The following is a 19,205-nucleotide window of genomic DNA, read 5'->3' as shown; positions in this document are numbered from 1 at the left end:
TTGTCCAAGCCTGCTTGACTAGCTTTTGTGGCAAGCGTTCGCATAGAGTGGGGCACTTTAATAAAATTTACGACACTGGAAATGACTATGACGACGTCGACGGCGACGGCGACAGCGACGGCGACGTAAGCCCTGCAGTCGAAGAGTGAGAACAGAGAACGGAGAGAGAGAGGAGGGAAGATGCGGGAGACATACTACCAACTTGCAAGCCGGCTCAAAAAGTATCTCTGATATTGCAATGCCAGTCTCGCAGTCCCCTTCTCTATAGAAAAAGCAACAGCAACAACTACTGCAACTACAACTACAACTATAGCTGCTGCTGCTGCTGCTGCTGCCTCTGTTTCTGTTGCTATTGCTGTTGCAGTCACTCTAGTGCCATCGACTAGTGCCATCTCTGTCATTGGCTTTATGTCTATAGAGCTATAGCGATAGCTGTAGCTGCGGCCTGGCCGACGCGTCGCCTCCCCGCCTCCTTTAGCTTGGTGTGGGAAATAATGCAGTGAAGGGAATTTCCAAGACTTGGCAGCGACGGCCGTAATGTGTAATGTATCTCTCTTTGGATACATTTTAAATATTATGCTGTTTGGCGCGTTGACAATGCACACACACACACACACACACACACACACACACATATATATATAGCAAAGCTTCCATGTGGCTGCTTGTAGTTGGGCTCGAGTTGAAAGCGCCAAAAACATTTGCATTGGTCATGTCAATTAATCAAAACTTTCAATTGATTTCAATATTTCAACGATGTGTTTGTGTGTGTTTGTGTGTGTGTGTGTACAGCTACAGATACAACCCAACTATACACATACACAAACATACAAGAGATACAGCTACGGATACGGATTCGCATGGCAGATACATTTGTATCTTTCTGCTACATTTGTATCTATGGCATTTATCGTTGCGTAAATCAATATTTTTACTACGCCCGCGTTTCCGAATGACAGTTGCATGCAACATTTACTCCCCACATACCTACTATACTATATACATACATATGTATGTAGATACATTCAAATGTAGCTACTAGATGCTGCAGGCCGGCTTTGTCCGCGTCTTTTTGTTCTCTTATTTAATTTTAGCTCAACACACGTTCTATGCCCTCAAGCTGTGCAATCGATTGCATACAAATTGTATATATATATATTAGCTATATTAAAGATGAACACACGTATGAAATTTCAGTAACTTGGCCTTTAAATCGAGAGCCAAGGTGGAGGGGTAAGCAGAACGTAGTTTTCATAAAGTAAAGTTCAGCATTTCCATAACAAAACAGGTTTCAACTTATTTGAACCCTTTTAACGGATATGACACAAGTGCAGCCACATTGTAGCTCACAGCAGAATACAACAACAACAACAAAAAATATGCATAAATATGCACTAAATACTGCAACAGCAGCAGGAATATCAGACAGCATCATCAACAGCAGCTGAAGGAGTAGAGTAGAGAGGGGAGTAGAAGAGTTTTTCATGCATGTGGGTCAGTCTGCCAGATGGCGATGCAATGAAATATTTCTGCAATGTTCGAATTTACGCATTATTTCAATTGGTTGCATAAAAAAAACGTGAGTGTGCGGGTGTTTGTGTATATTTTTAACAATGCATTTTTCGGCTCAAACGATGCACAAACTCAGACTTTATGGCCTGATGCTGCTGCCGTCGACTGCTGCTGAGTGCATCAGCTAAAAATAATGCTCTCAAAGCAAATTGCAAACTTCTGTCAAAAATAAAATAAGTAGTACAACAAGCATTCAACTTTGTCTATAAAGAATTGCTGTGGCAACTTTATGCATTGCATACGAAGATTGCTTTATCTTAATATTCAGAAAGAGTTGCATTAAGCTGTCAAGTGATAAGCAAATTATTAATTTGAGCTGATTCAAACATACAATATTTTCAAACATAAAAGAAAAGATAGTAAAATATTATTTTTTCCTTAACTACAAAATATTAAAATATAACCAATTTTTCACAAAATGTAAAAGCTAAATACATTTCTTAAAGCAAAAAAATTAGATGCATATAAATATACATATTTTTTTAAGAGTTGTATTAAACATTTTTGCACAAATTGTTTAAGATTTTAATAAAACAAAATAGGCTTTCCTGGTATTATTTACACAAGTTGAATTTAAAACTATCTTTTGCTAAGCTAACATGTTAATGTGTGTGGTTTATAAGCTTTATTAAGTTTCCACAATAATTCAATAAACAAGTAAGAAAACTATAGTCGAGTATGCTCGACTGGGAAATACGTTATACTCAACACAGTATTATTCTTAAATATTAAAATACCGCAAATATACAAAATATATTTATATATTTTATGGTATATAAACATACTACTGCATTCAAAATATACCATAGAGTAATAAATAGACCAGATTGTCATACAAAAGAATTTCTTGTATAATTTCTACAATTGACACCGATCAAGAATATAAAATATGTACGTACTTTATGGGGTCGAAAATGACAAAGCTATAATATCTTATTATCCTATAATACCTCATTACCCAATGCATGTTTATTTTCTTAATTATTTAGCTAAATGCAGCTGAAGTTTTTATTATTTGCTTTAATGATTAGGTAAACAGTTTAAATGAATATTAAAAGCTTGCTCTATTATTAGTTGTATTAAGTTTCTATGCAATTACATAAATGATTTTTTAAGCTAATAAAAATATTTACTATTTGTTTAGACCAAAATAAATTCTTTAGTTGTTGTTTTGTTACTGTTCTAATATGCTTTTTACTATTCTGTAATATTTAGAAAATGTGTTATGTAAATATATTATTTTTGGCTCTGAAATTTGTATCATTGCTTTTAAAATTACTTTTTGCTGTACAAACCCTAAATGCATGTTTGTTTTTCTCATTTAGTTAGCTAGCTTAATGGACCACGAATTGCATTGGTTTTTTCATTGGTTTAATTGGTTAGTTTCTATTTAGTTGCGAGATACAAAAATTATTAATTTGAGCTAATAAAAATATAGTTTATTTGAATAGAAAAAAAAATTGTGTAGTTGTTTGTTTTGGTACATTTTAAAATAATTTTTACTGTTCAAACATTAAATGCATGTTTGTTTTCTTAATTATTTAGCTAGCTTAATGGACCGTGTAGTGCAGCAAGACTTTATTAAATAAGCAAACGTTTCAAATGTGCATTTCATATGGCCAATTTTAGTAGACTTTTTGTATCTCGTAGCTGCTTGAATTTTCACCCATTTCCTCTTAGTCAATGGTCGTCGAGCTTCTGCTTTTGCTTTTTCAGACTGACCCTTTTGGTGAGCCACTTGTGCTTGAGAGCAGAGAGGACGCCCAGGTCCTCAATCAGTTTGTGGTGCTAGACGCACCCGAGTTCTTCAGTGACCAGAAATGTTGGCAGTGGTGCTCAAGTGGCCACTTTTGGGGGGCCAAAAGCAACAGCAACAGCCACAGCAACAGCCACAGCAACAACTATAACGAAAACGGGTCAAAGCACACACAAAACTGAAACTGACAAGTTTAGAGTGTGTTGCCTGCCTCTTGTTGGACAGAGATTCGCTCGGTGTCTTTCCGCCTTTATTAATAATTACGACACTGACAAGCGCCAATTAAACAATTGGTAGATCAAAACAAAAGCACAGCCAACGAATGTCAAAAAGAAAGCTTGAACAAGAAAATGAATGAATGCTGTAAAAGGTGGGTGGAAAGGTGGAAGTAGTGAAAGATTTGGAAGATGTGGAAGATGTTGAAGAGGAGAGTAGAGCAAGATAACTAAAGCCGCAAATTAGATATTAAAGTTACAGATATTCGGAACCTCAAAAGAAGACAGCGCAACGATGATGATGATGATTGTGCTGATGATGATGATGATGATTGCAGATAACGGGCTAAGACGCCAACTGAGGCTGAGACTGAGACTGAGTCGAAGACTGAGACGACGACGAAAACAATGTTAACGAAAATAGCATTTAAGGAGAAAGTGCGCATACCAAAGCCAAAGACTTTACAGTCTAACAATTACAACAACAACAACAACAGCAGCGAGCCAAAAGCCAAGCCGATGATGAGGAGGAAAAATGTTGACTACCTGCAATGAGAGACACGTTACGGTGGAGGAGGCGAAGGAGGAGGAGACGGAGGCAGATAGAAGAAGCAGAAGCAACAGTGCCACAACAACCACAACAGGAACAAGTTTAAATGAGGCGAAATCCGCTTCGGGCCACAAATACAAAGCGAGTGGAACTGGGAGATGAAGCTGAGGCTGAAGCTGAGTCTGAGGCTGAGGCTGAAGCTGGTCAGCTATAAATACAGCATAAGCTGCTGACGAGGCCAATGAAACTACCAACAACTACAACTACAACTGCAACTACCAACTGTGCAACAGCGAATGCGTTGCAGCTGCAACCGAATGCGAATTGGAGTGCGAACAACAAATAAAACATTTTTGCAGTCAAGTTGAATGACCAAGCTACAGCATATTCGCAAGTCGAGCAGACCTCTTCATAACTTGGCCAAAATGGGGAGTTGACGCTCGCTTGCTTGTTGTTGCTGCTGAGATCCCTTCTCTTCTCAAAAGACCTTGAAAAGCATGCCACAGCTGCAACACACAGCTAAAGCAAAAATTCAACTGCGAAACGGAATGCAACTTTCACCAGTTTGCAGCAAGAGCAACAGTGACATGCGTCACTTGATAGATGGCTGCCACAATTGAAAAAAAAACTATGCAAAATTGCACCTATCTGTGGCAGCGTCGAGTCCTCAATCACAGCATGCAGAATTTGTGCGCTGCGTGGCAAGTCAAGATTCGGCTTCATCTTCATAATTGCGGCCATCATTCATGGCAGACACAACTGCAACTTGCTGCTGCATGGAATGGAGGCAACGCATTGTGTGCCACAAAGTGTCGACTAGTCAAAGATGAAGTCGAAATTGCATATCAGATATTTGGCGAATGACATATTGCAGCTTTCAACACTTTTCAAAAAGCTTATTGAAGCTATAAGTTACTAAACTCAAATATGACAAAATCTTGAAAACATTTGTATTATATTAAGAAATAACAACGAATTAAATAAAATTATACTAAATGTTACTTATTTTTTTATTCGAATATTAGTCGTATATACTTTTTGCCTGGACTCCAATATTTTTCAATTTTCCTGCTCTATTTTTACTTTTTTCGTTTGTGATACAAAGCTTAGATGCGTTGCTGTGATTCAGTGGCAATCTATGTGGCAGCAGGATCACAAAATAAATTGCTTCAATCCGGCTGTCTGTCCGTCCACTGCTTTAAATACATCTAACTTAAAGTCTACAATAACTAGGGGTGCAATATTCGGTTTATTATTTCTTAGATTTCAGAAACATTTTAAAAATATTTAAGTTTTAATCAAAAATAGTTCATATAATGAATTAATTTAACTATTTGTTTAGTTAGTTGAGTCGATGGCCTTAGTTGCTAGCACTCCCTTTCTTTTAGTTATTATATGTTATTATTATTATTATGTTTAGTTAGTTAGTTGTTTTTCTAATGACGAATAGGTATATCATAGTCGAATACTCTATACTTTTCTTCGCTTTAAGCCGCAGTCGCTTCCTTTCTCGCCCCATAAGCTATAACTTTACGGCCTTGCCTTGTCCACATCCATGTTGATTGCCGTCAATCCTTTGAGTGCAATCCGTGCTGGACCTTGACCAGGTCACAGCTCCCTTTCGCTGTCGAGTATAACGCAGAAGAGAAGCAAAAATCTAAAACACAAAAAATGAAAACAGAGTCTTCTGCCTGAATCTTTTATGTGTTTACTCTTATGATTTGTATTTTTCTTTTTTTTTATGGGGGAATTCCCAGTGCTTATGACGACCATAGGTGCGAATACAACCGGTTGTGTCCGCCTAGTTGACTGTGAATACTCTACAATAACTGTTTAACACAGTGATTAGTCATTGAACTTGGCATCCACAAATCGTGCATGTTTAATTTAACAGTTTTCGAACTTATTATGCATAAATAAAAAAAAAAGTTGTATTCTAATTTGCATTTAGAGCAACATTTTGCACCTTGATGCTCTGTTAATCTCACTCCCACTGTGAAAACGTTTTTTTTTTTTGTTGTTTGTAAATGAATTCTGTGAAATTTACTTTTTGCTTATTCATTCAACAATTAGCTTCAAATTTTCAGCAAAGCTGGATTTAAAAGTTAAAGCATAAATTACATTTTTTTTTTTTTTGGAGATTATTACAGTTAGCATAAAATCAAAGCAACTTTTTGAAGCACAACCTCTTGGCCAGCAAGGTAACCAGCTTTTTGGTATGCAGACCCGGCTCAACACACACATATACACAGCGTCAGCTGTATGTGTATGTGTGTGTGTGTGTAAAAAAGAAACTGCATTCAAACTCATAAATCGAGTTTTTGCCATTTTTGCATTCGCTTCGCGACGTTGCATTTTTTTTCGTTGTTGCAGTTTTAGATTTTTGTTAGTTTTATTTGTGCCAAAGCTGATTTTTCCTAGTCCGACTAATTTTGTATGCATATTTTCTATAGACTTTAATCATTATTTATTCCAGTCCTTTGCTTTCCATTACAGGCAGCCAACTTGGTCATGTTAACAGTTTCAGTTATTTACTTGTGTTTAGCACTTGGTGCATTGATTTCTTTCACGTCAACAACAACTACACCAACAGCAACAACTACAACCACAAAAACAAAGTCTCACATGCACAGCTGCAGCAGCTACTTCTCTGTCTGTGTGTGTGTGTTGTTGTAAGTCGACTTGTTGAGTGCTCACTGGAATAATCAAAGAAACAACAGTGCATAAACAACAACATCGCAAACATACTTTTCTGCCGCTCTCTGGCTCTTGCGCTCTTTCAGTTACGCTCTCTCTCTCTCTCTCTCTGTCTCTCTTGCTCTCTGTTACCTTTCCATCCACGATCATATGCTTCAAGTGTAGTTGATGTTGTTGTTGTTGTGTACGTGCAAGTGAACGAATAAATATATTTTATGCATGCTGCTTCCTTCGTTCAATGGGAACATTTCTCTGCCCTGACGTTGATCCCAAGCCAGAGCCCAAAGAAAACTGACTTTGCACTCGGTTGCTACTATTGTTGTTTACTTTGAACTCCAATAAATAAATACTTAAATACGCGTACACTCAAGCAAAATGAGTGTAATAATGATTTTAATTTCTGCAGTCTTCTTTATTGTCTTGCCTTGATCTCTTGCATGCCACGCTCTCACTCTCTCTCTCTCTCTCTCTTCCTCTCTGTCGCGCACTCTCTCCATTCATTGTTTCCCCTACTGATCAAGTGCTCAATTTTGTTTACGACTTGTTGTTGTCGCTGTTGTTGGTATCCCCCCATTTCCATTGACAGTTCCGTGATTCCGAAATTCGCATACCAATGCTTCCAGTGAAACCAATTCCAGTTTTAAATTGGAAGACACGCTGAAGAGCTCTGCCACAGGTTCAACACACTCACAGCGCTCGCTGCATTGTTACCAGTTTGTCAGTTAGAAGCTGCAGAGACAACAAATACTTTAAGGCAGCTTAGTTCGATGGTTGTCGGCAGTATAAGAGCACACAAGTCAGTATAAGTACGAGTATAAGAGCGCGACGAAGCGAAATGCCAAAGCATAATAATCAACAACGATCGCGAGTATGCTAGTATACATAGATGCGGGTGGCAAGGGAAATTTCTAGTTCAGTTGGGGAATTTTCTAGTAAAGATTGGAGTACGTTTTGGGAAATTTTTAGTTCATTTAAAACAAGGTCAAATTTAGCTAAAGAAGAAACTTCTGGTTAATTTCTAAAACATTTTGGAAACTTTCTGGTGAATTTCGAGATATTTCGATTTTAATTAAGAATGTAATTTTGTATAAATTTCATTCATTTTAAAAAATTGTTTCTAGGAAAGCTATTTCTAGCTAATTGTAGTACATTTAGTCTCGATTACAGTTCAGTTGAATGCACTTGAATAAATAGCCAGCAAAATTTCACGAAAAAAAATTACAATATAATTCGCATAATTGTTAATTAAATACGCAGCAAAAAATGACGAGTGGAATAATTTAATTCACTTTGCACTTTTAATTATTTTTGCAACTAGCATGATATCGGATTCGCAATCTGAGCACTGCGTAAAGCACGTTCAATCCCCGCACACACAAACATGGGCAACAGATTTAAATCTTGCCTGCAGTTGTGTCGGATCCGAGTATGATGATGATATCTCTTTCAATCAGCCGCCCGCCCGCTCAACACGGGTTCTGTTTCTGTTTCAGTTTCAGTTTTTTGAGTTTGTGTAGCTGTTTCGACTTTAATTCTGGCTCATATGACGCGGCGCGATATGCTGTCTGGAGTTTTGAGCATTGTCTGATATGGAGGGGACAACGTTGTCATCATAAATTGTTGTTAAATTGCATATCATAGATCAAATGACAACTGAACAACGCCCCCGCCTCCCGACTCATCTCATCCGTTTAAGTTAAACACGTGGATATTATGTTAGAATCACGTAAATATAACAAATGCAGTAGGTTAAAAGAGCATAGGGAAGCTAATAGTATAAATATTGTATATGATATAAAGATTTAGTTTAAGTTCTTCAAGTAAACTAGAATCCTCTTAACAGTTCTCGAACTTCCCACTAAATATTTTTCAACATAAATATTTATTAATAGCAAAGTAAAGTTCAATTCAATTATTGAATTTTTTAGTTAAATATTAAGAGATGAAAAATTATAAATTTGTTCAACGTAAGAAGACAAGAATGTAATAGTTAATGTTAAAAGTATCGCTTTTGTTTTTGAGTTCTCGGAACTAATTCAAATCGATTTAACAGCTCTTGAATTTTCCGAAGTATTATTTATTCTTAGAAAAATTAAATTTTTGTTCATATTAAGGATGAATTGAATTTTATTTTTCACTTACAAATAATTCGATTTTCAATTTCATTATGCTTACATTTTTGCTTGCAATTTGAAATGTAATACAATCAATAATAATATAATAATATGCAAGCAAAATAATCAATAATATAATCAATGCAAGCAAAATATTTGTGTGTTGCGTCAAATCTATGAGAAAATTGAAATGTGCAGCATTTTGATTGCAACCGCACCTATCTATTTGCCTATGGGTGTAGATATGTCAGCGTCAACAACCAACAACCAACAGGTAACGAACGCATGACGTGGAGACAAATGAGAAGGTGCGTTCGCAATGGAGACCTCGAAACCCACTTCTCCTTCTGTTTCTGCTTCTGCTTCTTCTTGTTCATCAACTTCTACTACCACTATTTCTGCTTCTTCTTCTTCTCCTTCTTGTGGTTGCATGGCTGCTGAATAATTTGCAAAAGCTTCAAACTATGGTTGCACACACCAAAAAGACACATTAAAAATAAAAAATAATGGAAATAAAATAGAAAAATTGATTGTCAGTTAGTCAGTCATTCAGTCAGTCAGTCAGTTAGTTGGTCGATTGTGACTTTAACTCACTCGTAAGCTGTCATGCGGGCTTTTTGGTCTCGTTGTGCCTTTTCTGTCACCGTCATCGTCACCGTCATTATAAACGTCATTATTGCCAGCCAGACAGAAAATGTTAATGTAATTAACAAGTTAAAGTACTGACAAAAATCGTTTGCTTTTGCCATTGCTGTCGCTTAATTACAATTGCGTCGCCGCCGCCGGCAGCAGCGTAGTAACAAAATGTGTCAAGGTACTTGCAACAAAGTTGTACAAAGTGCATCTATAGAGAATGCCACTGACAGGCTCGATAGACACATTCCATAAAAAAAATACTTATATGTTAGTATTATAGAAATGCAAGGCAAATGTTTCTTAATTATATATTTAAGTATTAAAATGTTGTTGAACTTTGAATAACCATCAAAAAAATACAATTTTCTGTTATTCTTAATTGTTGTTCATACGTATATACAATTATTTTATCTAGATTCAAGTCAACGACGCCATAAACTTAAGATCACACTTTTGACGACTTGAAGTCGTATCAATCAATCAATTTTGAAGGCAATAAACATAAAACGTCGTTGGTATTGTTGAGATAGATTTAAAAGTATTAAATAAAGAATTCTTATCTGAGCGTTTTATATCACGAACATTGCTCAGCTTTCATTCAATATCTTGATGGCAAAAAAGTTCACAACTTACCTGTAAAGAAAGAGATAAACATTTTATAAGTTGTGATAATAGTAAAAATATGTATAAGTATTAAATTTATCTGCAAAATCATCAATTTTATTAACTGGAAATTCACAAACGACAGAAGGGAAATGTCATATTTTATGCCAAACAAGCTCATAAATTTTCTGTTCCTCGTTTAAATCAAGTCAAGGCAAAAAGATACAAAAATCTACGTTTGATATTAAATTTAATGCATGGCGCACTCTAATAAACATTTACGATTTTCTAAATTTACAACCAAATAATCAATAATGTGCGAATTTTCAAGAATAAATGATAACCAAGAATTTACAAATTTTAGATTTAAATGCATCGATATACATTTGCAAAATGCAAAACTGTCAAAACTACGCTGACACTTATTTCGCTCTCTATGTTCTATCAAATTAATGTGAAAATATGCATGTTCACGTAGCAAACAAGCTGAGTATTTTCTTCCCCACGCGACAACAGCAGAAACAAAAAAATAAAATAGAGAGAGAGAGAGAGAGAGAGAGAGAGTGGCCAAAGGGGGAGTTAAATGGAAACCTTTTAACAAGTTTTACTTCATCCCACAGTTTGAATACAATACGAGTACATATGTATAGTATTCGTATGCATAAATAGTTCTCTACTTGTATATATTTTTGTGTGCTGTAAGCAGACGGGAGTTGACACGAACACTAAGTGGGGGGATGGGGAGGGGGAGGTGGAGAGGGGACTAAACTGACTGACACTTTGTTGGCAAGCAACTGACCCAAACGGGGCAGCACCAATGTTAGCTAAAAAGGATTCCACTGGATGCTATTTAGACCTGCTAACAAGAGTTCTCCACATGTCAAGCTCTAACGTTATTTCGCTTGCAAGGTTGTCGTGCATTTTAATTATAATGAAAAGCATGTCTTTTTTTAATATGATGGTGAATGAAACATTCGTACGCAAAAGAGTAAAATAATATTCATTAAAAATGGCAAGCTTATTGCCTTTAATTAGCACTACAATTGGTAAGCTGATTGATTCTGGGAATTTGTATTCAAAGAAAATCCCTAGAATAGTAATTCAAGTGTTCAAACCCTGCCCATCAGATTATTATAACGCAAAAAACTGTTCAAATGTATGTAAATAATTTATGTATCTGAATAATCTATTTTATTTGATACTAAAATAACAAGAATTTGTTTTATTTAATTAAGGTAAAGGCGCAAATTTGAATTTCCTCATCTTATTTACATGCAAATTTATCATTTTTTCTTAAAAACACTTGGAATTAACCCTTTTTTTGACATATATACCATATAAAACATTCTTTACTGTGTATTGAAAATATAAAATTTAAATTAAATATTTATGTTGACACATACATATTTACTTTATTATAAATAAGTTTTTGAGATAGTACATTTATTATTTTCTTTAATAATTCAATAGTGAAAAGACTTCTCCTAATAAGAAATATGCCACCTTTCAATCATTAACCAAAGTCAAACCCTTCACCGATCTGCTTAAGAGTTTAGCACTTCTTTCACTTTCGATTCATTATTTTATTTTAATTTTTAATTGATTATTCTGGACACAATCATAGACTTGCATCAATATGTTTTTATATTAATACAAATTTAATTTTTTTAGTTACTTTAATAAATCAATATTGAAAATCAGAAATAAATCAAAGCGAAACCCTTCACCGATCTGCATAATTTTATAATTTAGAACTACTTTCACTTTCGATTCAATCTTTTGTTTACATTTTTAATTTATTATTCTGGACACATTCGAAGACTTGCATCAATATGTTTTTATATTAATACTTAATTGATTTTTAGTTACTTTACCTCGTCGTTACCTCAATTGTTATCTCCTTATGCCGAGCAGCAGCTCAAGTTCAGGTCTCGTCTTGAGGCTAATCAAATTGCTCAACAGCTTGTCGCCGCATTTGAACGCTACATTAGCTCTGTGGCAAGCAGCTGATGATGGCATCTCGCTTCGCGATGTGGCAAGCCATGGCAAGCTGTGGCAGCTGTGGCAAACAGACGTCGACACACCGTCATCAGGATGATGATGATCATCAACATCGTCATCGTCATCAGCATCAGCGCATCTTGCCTGCAGCTCTTTGCATCATTTCTAACACCAAATTGAAATAAATGCGCGTTTTCAAAGTCATTTGCAGGCAAAATAATTGCAAGTCCTTTCGCCACGAGTCTCGTGTCTCCTTGCTTCTCAGAAACCCTTTTCACTTGCCACTTTCTGTAGCTGGCGAGTAAAAGCTTTGTATTTTTCATAATTTTTTTTCATGTCGCTTGTCGGTGTGTTGCATTCAGAGTGGATTTTCCGCACTGTTATTTTACCATTGGCTTTTCCCCCCTCACCCCTCACCCGTATATAAAAAACAAATTGTTCCCTGGCGACAATTGTTGCTTCAGCTGTAAAACTGCAACTGCGACTTCGACTCCGACTCCGTCGTTGACTGCAGCTTCTGCTTGAGCTTTCAGCTTGGTTCGTGACATTTATTTGCGGATTTCCAGCAAACACAAACACACAACTTTTTCTTTTCGCCTTTTCACGTTTTTCTTTACACTTTTGTGGCCTTTTTTTTGTTGCCTTTGCTTGTGGCTTTCAAGTACGACGAGTACGTGCAACTTGATTTGAGTCTGCTTCCCTCCCTTTGTGCAAACTTCCCCTAAACTATTATCATCATAAGCACTAGAGACACCTTTCGCTTTTGTTGGGAGAGACGACATTGCGCCTTTTGCCTTGGCTGCTTTTGCAATATATTACTATTTTTTTTATTTTCGGGGGTCTCTCTTTCTCTTTGCAACAATTTTTTGGAACCTGGGCGGTTCAATGCACGCGTTGCGCTTTAATCGAAAGTCAGGTGAAGGGGCGCAACAACAGTTACAAATTTACCGTTTTGCCATTTTGCAATTTGCAGTTTTCCGTTTTGCCTTTTTTCTGTTGCTTTTGTTGTTGTTGCTGTTGTTGATGTTGGTTTGTGGGAAAGTGAATAATTCATAACAAAAGGATGAATTGGCAAATTTTGTGCACCGCACCGGCCACGGATAATGAATGCTTTGCTACAGTTACTGTTTGCCCTCCAGTGGAGCCGTTTAATCTCTTCCGTTTACATAACTCTTCAAGTGCAACGCACTCGATGTCGCTCTGACGCTCTCACGAACGGCAAATGTTTCAATTTTACAACGATAATTGTAGCAGGCAAGATATTGACTTGGTAAATAATTGAAAATACCAGAAAGAGAGGAAAACTCTGTTTAAACAAGTAAGAAAGATACAGTCGAGCACACTCGACTACCCATTTTGAATAAAACCAAATATAAATACTATTGTTATTATTGTAGTATTTAAAACAAACTTGGTCTGCGTGCAAACATAACAAGTGCTGACGAAAAAAAATTATAGCTCTATCTCTTATAGTCTTTGAGATTCAGTGTTTCATACGGACAGACAGACAGACGGACATCTCGGCTATTGATGCTGATTAAGAGTATACTATATACTTTATAGGATCGGAGTTGCCTCCTTCTATCTGTTACATACATTTCCTGCCGGCACAAAGTTGTTATAAAAATCCCATGTCTCTAGCTTTAATGTGGCAAAAGATAGCAATATATTATATTAAAATATATACGTATTGAGAAAGAAAAATTTTAGGAGATTTTATTCGAAACAAAAACTTTATAAATATTACTCCTGACTCTGCTCATTGTTAGCACACAGTTAAGAAGTCATGCAGACAGGTCTTATGTTATTAATGATAATTGAAGCAAGCAAAAACGTAAGCAAGTATAACATGTAAGAAAGCTACAACAATGAAATGTAACTTTAAAATATACCGAAATAATAAACCACCAAAATATTAGAAATATACCAAAGGGTACATTTTGTATATTGATACAGTACTGCATTCAAAATATACCAAAGGATGTAAAATATATCAGAAGAGACGAACATGGCTATATTGTCTCGGCTATTGACGCTGATCAAGAATATAACTACATACATACTTTAAAGGAGGCACAAGATATAATATAATACCCTTCTAACTATAAAAATACTTTCTAAATAATCTAAAGCTAAGTATATCGATAAAAATAAAAATACATTAAAATATAAACAAATATTGAAAGAAATTCTAAGAAAAATATTAAAAAAACATTCAGGACCCAAGTTACAAATTGAAAATAGGAAAAGACTTTTCTAATAATAAAGATTCGATTAATGAAAATTAAGATGTTGTTACAAATACTGTACTCAATTCTATTTCTATAAGCTAGATAAAGAGCTAGTAAATCATTAAAGAACTACAGAACAAATATTAAAAGACTGTGTGAATAATCTACTTAAGCGGATAAAAATATACCTAAGAACATTAAAATATATACGGATAGAGATAGAGAAATAGATTCTAAGAGAGATGTCTCACAAATATACAAGTGAAATGTGCAGAATAAATAATATAAAGACATTAATAGGAATACAATAAAATAAATAGCGATAGAAAACAAAACTCAAAGAATAAATGATTGAAATGCACATATACCATAGAATTAAATATAGAAATTGGGAAATCAATACATACTATAAGCTGATGTTATCTTCTTCGAAAATAATACCTTACAAATATTATATTAAATTCAACTCTGCTCACTTTTAGCACAGAGTTCAGAGGTCAGGCAGCCACGCGGCGATCAGCACACTTTTGTGTTGTTTATACAGCAAATGCAAACAAAACAAACGCCCCATCGACATCACACTCATCTAACACACACTCACACACACTCTCATTTATCACTGTATATGCCCGCTATCAATAAAGTGTGGCTATCACGGCGCCACAAGCTGCGCGTGTTTCACCAGAAGCAACTTCGCTGCTGCTGCTGCTTCTTCTTTCCCTTGTTCGACATTAATAATAGCATAAGACTTGAGCTTAGTTTGATGTAACTTGCTGTTGATCATATTATTACACTCGTAAAAACGTTGTAGACGCTTAATAAGATTTAAGTGCAGCTTAAATATTATTTTATGCAAGTTATTTCCTAAGAAAATCGAATTGATTTATTGTCCATTGAGTACGTAGTACTTTAAGAAACTTTTTCATTCCTTAAGGATTATTAATCTTAAAAGAAAACTTTGCTCAAGTGCATTTTAATAACATGCATTCAAAAAAAAACAACACATTTCTTAAAGGTAATTTCTTCATTTTGTTGAGTTAGAAAACCAAAGTGATTTATAGTTGAATACGATGTTCTTTAAAAAGCTTATTCCCTTTGTTCGTAGTTAATATAAAACTTGGTATACTTTAGAAAACTTTCTTCAAGTGCCTTTTAATCCACGTATGCACAAAAAGCAAATAATAGGTAATTTCTTCAGTCCTTCGCAATTGAGTGATTATACAGTCCTGGTTTTTTTTGCAATATAAAAGATCAACAAGTGCAAGTTGTATTTATTGACCAAAAAGAAGCAAGAAACTTTATGGAAAAAGTTACCTGCCATCAATGCACCGCAAAAATTGCGCTAGGCTAATATTAACTTTGGGGTCTGTGGAAAACATCGAGTACTGGTCTTTAATTTGTGCTCAAACTTTGGGGGCGAACTGCTTTGTAATCATTGCGTGTCAAGCGACTAAGAGAAGACGGACTCGATCCCCGCACTCCACTTTGTCCACAAAGTTGTCGCCTTCCCGAAAGCAAGCGACCGAGCGAACGAAGGAAAAACTTTACCGCCCAGACGACATTTTAACTGACAACGAAGAAGACGACGACGCAGCTCGGCAAAAGTTTCACATCTCTCAACTTCGCCTTCGTCCCCTTCGTCCATTCTGTGTAACATATTTGCATAAATTTACGTACCCGACGACTAATTCACTTGACGCTGTCACAAAAAAACAAAACAAAAAAAAAATGTTCACAAAAAAACACAAAAAAAAATATACATAAAATTTTATATAAAACAAGATCAAGTTTTGCCTTCATCGGCCTCAGCCTTTGAGTTTGCTGTCATAAAATTAGCTCTTTTCGCAGGGGAGAGCAACGCAAGCAGAGAAAGAGAGAGAGAGAGAGAGAGAGAGAGAAAGACACAGACATCCACTGAGAGCCAGCATTAAGGCAGGAAAAGTTTGCTCAGGGAAATCATGACAATTACTTGGGAAAAATGTTTGCATAAAATAAAGGTGAAGCATAAGGCAAAAACAAATTATTGTACAAAATTTTTGCCAGCATCAAAAAGCTGAAGGGAAATAATGTTAGATATATATATCGAGTTATCTGCTAATATGACACACTTTTAGTAGTTGACAATGCACTTTCAAATTTTGCTCTTTAATTCATTTAAAATTTGTAGTATATTCTTCCATATTTTCCCCAACCAGCAAGAAATCATTTTAAATTTCAATGATTAAAAATAATAATAATCTAACAATTTTTAGTGCATGCTTAAGCTGTGCTAATTGGCAGCTTCCTAGTGACAAGTTGGCAGCACCAATTGCCAAGTTTGCATTCCTCCAACAAAACTTACTTAATGAAATACATATGCTATATAGTTATTCACTTAATTTTATTTAAAATAAAAAATTGATAATGAAGTTTAAACCACTTTAATTGCAAAAAGAAATCAAGGTATAAAGTATATATATTATATTATATTTAATGTACATTTTTAATTTTGAATTTAAATTTGTTTAAATTTTGTTATATATTCTCGCATTGTTTTGGCAGTCTGGTTTCAACACTTCCGTCGCAAATTAAATTGTATTCATTACGATATCAATCTTTATAGAAATAATGTGCTACATTCCATTGCAAATTGTCAAGACCAGGGCGTGGCCTCTGCCAAAAACTGCTCAACACCAAAAGTTGTCAAACTGTCGCCAAGATTTGTTTGTCCTGATTACTAGCAACAAAGTCGGGTAACAAGTGCACAAATGTCTTGCAGCATATTCAATTTCATTTGTAGTTACCATTTTGAATGGATAAAACTAAGCGTATGCAACTGTTAGTCACTTCAACAAGCTGTCAAACTGATGTCATCGCAGCTGGAAAACTCCTCAACACTCCGTTTGCACGTGGCCATAAAAAGTTTTAAGCAGTTGGCATTCGCATCCTTAAAGTTTTATGCAGCTTGACCTTGTGCGAAAGAAAAGTTTTGCGTGGCCATCACTAATTGAAAATAACGTGGCAAATTGTCATTCGCATTTCAAATGGATAATCAATGCAGTAAATCGATGAGCAGAAAACTTGCGAAATGCATTATAAAACAGAGAGAGTGAAAAGGAAGGAAGGTAGTTGGCGCACAAAGTGTTGAATTTTGTATGCTTTGTGAAAAGCACTTTTTCATTGCTTGCAAGTCAACTTACGCATTCCTTCTGTCTTCTGTCTGCTGATAGGTTGAAGGCATGCTTAATGCCAGTCAACAGCAGCAGCAGAATCAGCTTAGCTCTTACTGCTTTTATGAATAAGTGTGTCACGACTCGTATTCATTTTTATCTGCCACAAGTTTTGTGAATTTAATCAACTTTTATATTGCGCATACGGCGCGTGTAACGCAACTGGCAACTGGCAACTCGCAACTCTTTCCCAGCTGTAAAGTTCGTTGTCTACTTTTGGGAGTCGCATTGTGCCACACACACACACACACACGCTAGAGGTTAAGCACATACATACATAGGACTGCGTTTAACAAACTTCAAGGCAACCGCAACACGATGCGCAACATATGTATCACAGAGCGAAGGGAGAGAAGTCGAACAGCAAGCAAAAGTGTGGGAGTCAGTGTCAGCAGAGTCTTCTTCGAGGAACAAGCAAGCGTAGAAACGTCGAGAGAGAAACTGCACTCTTTTTATTTTATTTTATTTTCACTTTTTGCCAAGGCAGGCAGCTTGAAAACTTTTGCCTTGCTGCACAAAACTTTTGCCAGCCAACGTTTTTGCTGAGCGCTTTTCAATTGTTACACCAACCTGAGGGAGCAACTCCAACTTCGAGTGCTCGTATAAGCAATTAAATTTGCACACAATCTGTATAAGGATGCCGCCTTGCAATTATCAGGCAAGCAGGCAAGCAAGCTGCCTGCAAACATTGAACGTGAAATATTCCTAATATGATTTATTAAAATGTTATTCCTGCTGCTGCTAATGTTAACTAATGCCACAGCTTAGCCTTGAAACCTTGCTGTGGCTGTATGCTTGACCAGAAAGGGAATTAATTGTACAACGTCCCACAATTTATAATCTAAGCAGCTTCTGCAATTTATGATAGATTTAATCATAGACATCTGTAGTCATGGCAAAATAGCAAAGCTGATTTCAAATTTGTACTGTTCACTTGTTAATTAGGAGTTTAAGAAAAGCTATTCTATCGGCTTTATCTTAGTGTACTTTAACTTGTCGTAAGCAATTGAATTTGTAAACAATTGTATTTAATTTTCCTATTTGCTTGTCCATTTCTTGAATGTATACATAAAATTTACTTATCAATTAGATGGATTGTACGAAAAATATGAGCTACAATTATTGTTTGATTTCTATTGAAAGTCATTCAAATTTCTTTTCTTCTTTTTACTATTTCGACTAAGTATATGCTTAATAATAATATATGCTTTATTCAACTAATTTATTATTGACATTGTTCTTCAATTTTAATACTCGCTACCCCTATAAAGGATTTATTTTCTTGATCAGCTTCAACAAATGACCATGTATATGGCCTATTTTGTATGTTGTAGTATTTCAATATAACATAGTATTTCAATATACCAAAAAAAAAAAACATTTGGTCTTTAAAAATACTTTTTGGCATATTTCAATATTTTGACACCTTTGTATTTATGTTGCAGTATTTCAATATACCAAATATAGCACAGCATAGTATTTCAATATATAAAAAATAGCATTTGGCATATTCAAATACTTCTTTTGGTATATTTATTTGGCATTTTTCAACATTTCAACGCTTTCACATTGTTTTTCATAGTATTTCAATATATAAAAAATAACATTTGGCATATTCAAA

At 35.3% G+C, this 19,205-nt stretch overlaps 1 protein-coding gene across 1 annotated transcript in view; it reads right to left on the bottom strand.

The window, feature by feature from the left end:
- Positions 1-19,205, bottom strand: part of LOC132798505 (fibronectin type-III domain-containing protein 3A) — a 76,191-nt gene that overhangs the window by 50,887 nt on the left and 6,099 nt on the right. The window lies entirely within an intron of this gene.

This window comes from Drosophila nasuta, chromosome 2L (assembly GCF_023558535.2).
Source record: "Drosophila nasuta strain 15112-1781.00 chromosome 2L, ASM2355853v1, whole genome shotgun sequence".
Lineage (NCBI taxonomy): Eukaryota > Metazoa > Arthropoda > Insecta > Diptera > Drosophilidae > Drosophila > Drosophila nasuta.
Note: the sequence above shows the minus strand (reverse complement) of the source record. Positions and strands in the feature narration are given on the sequence as shown.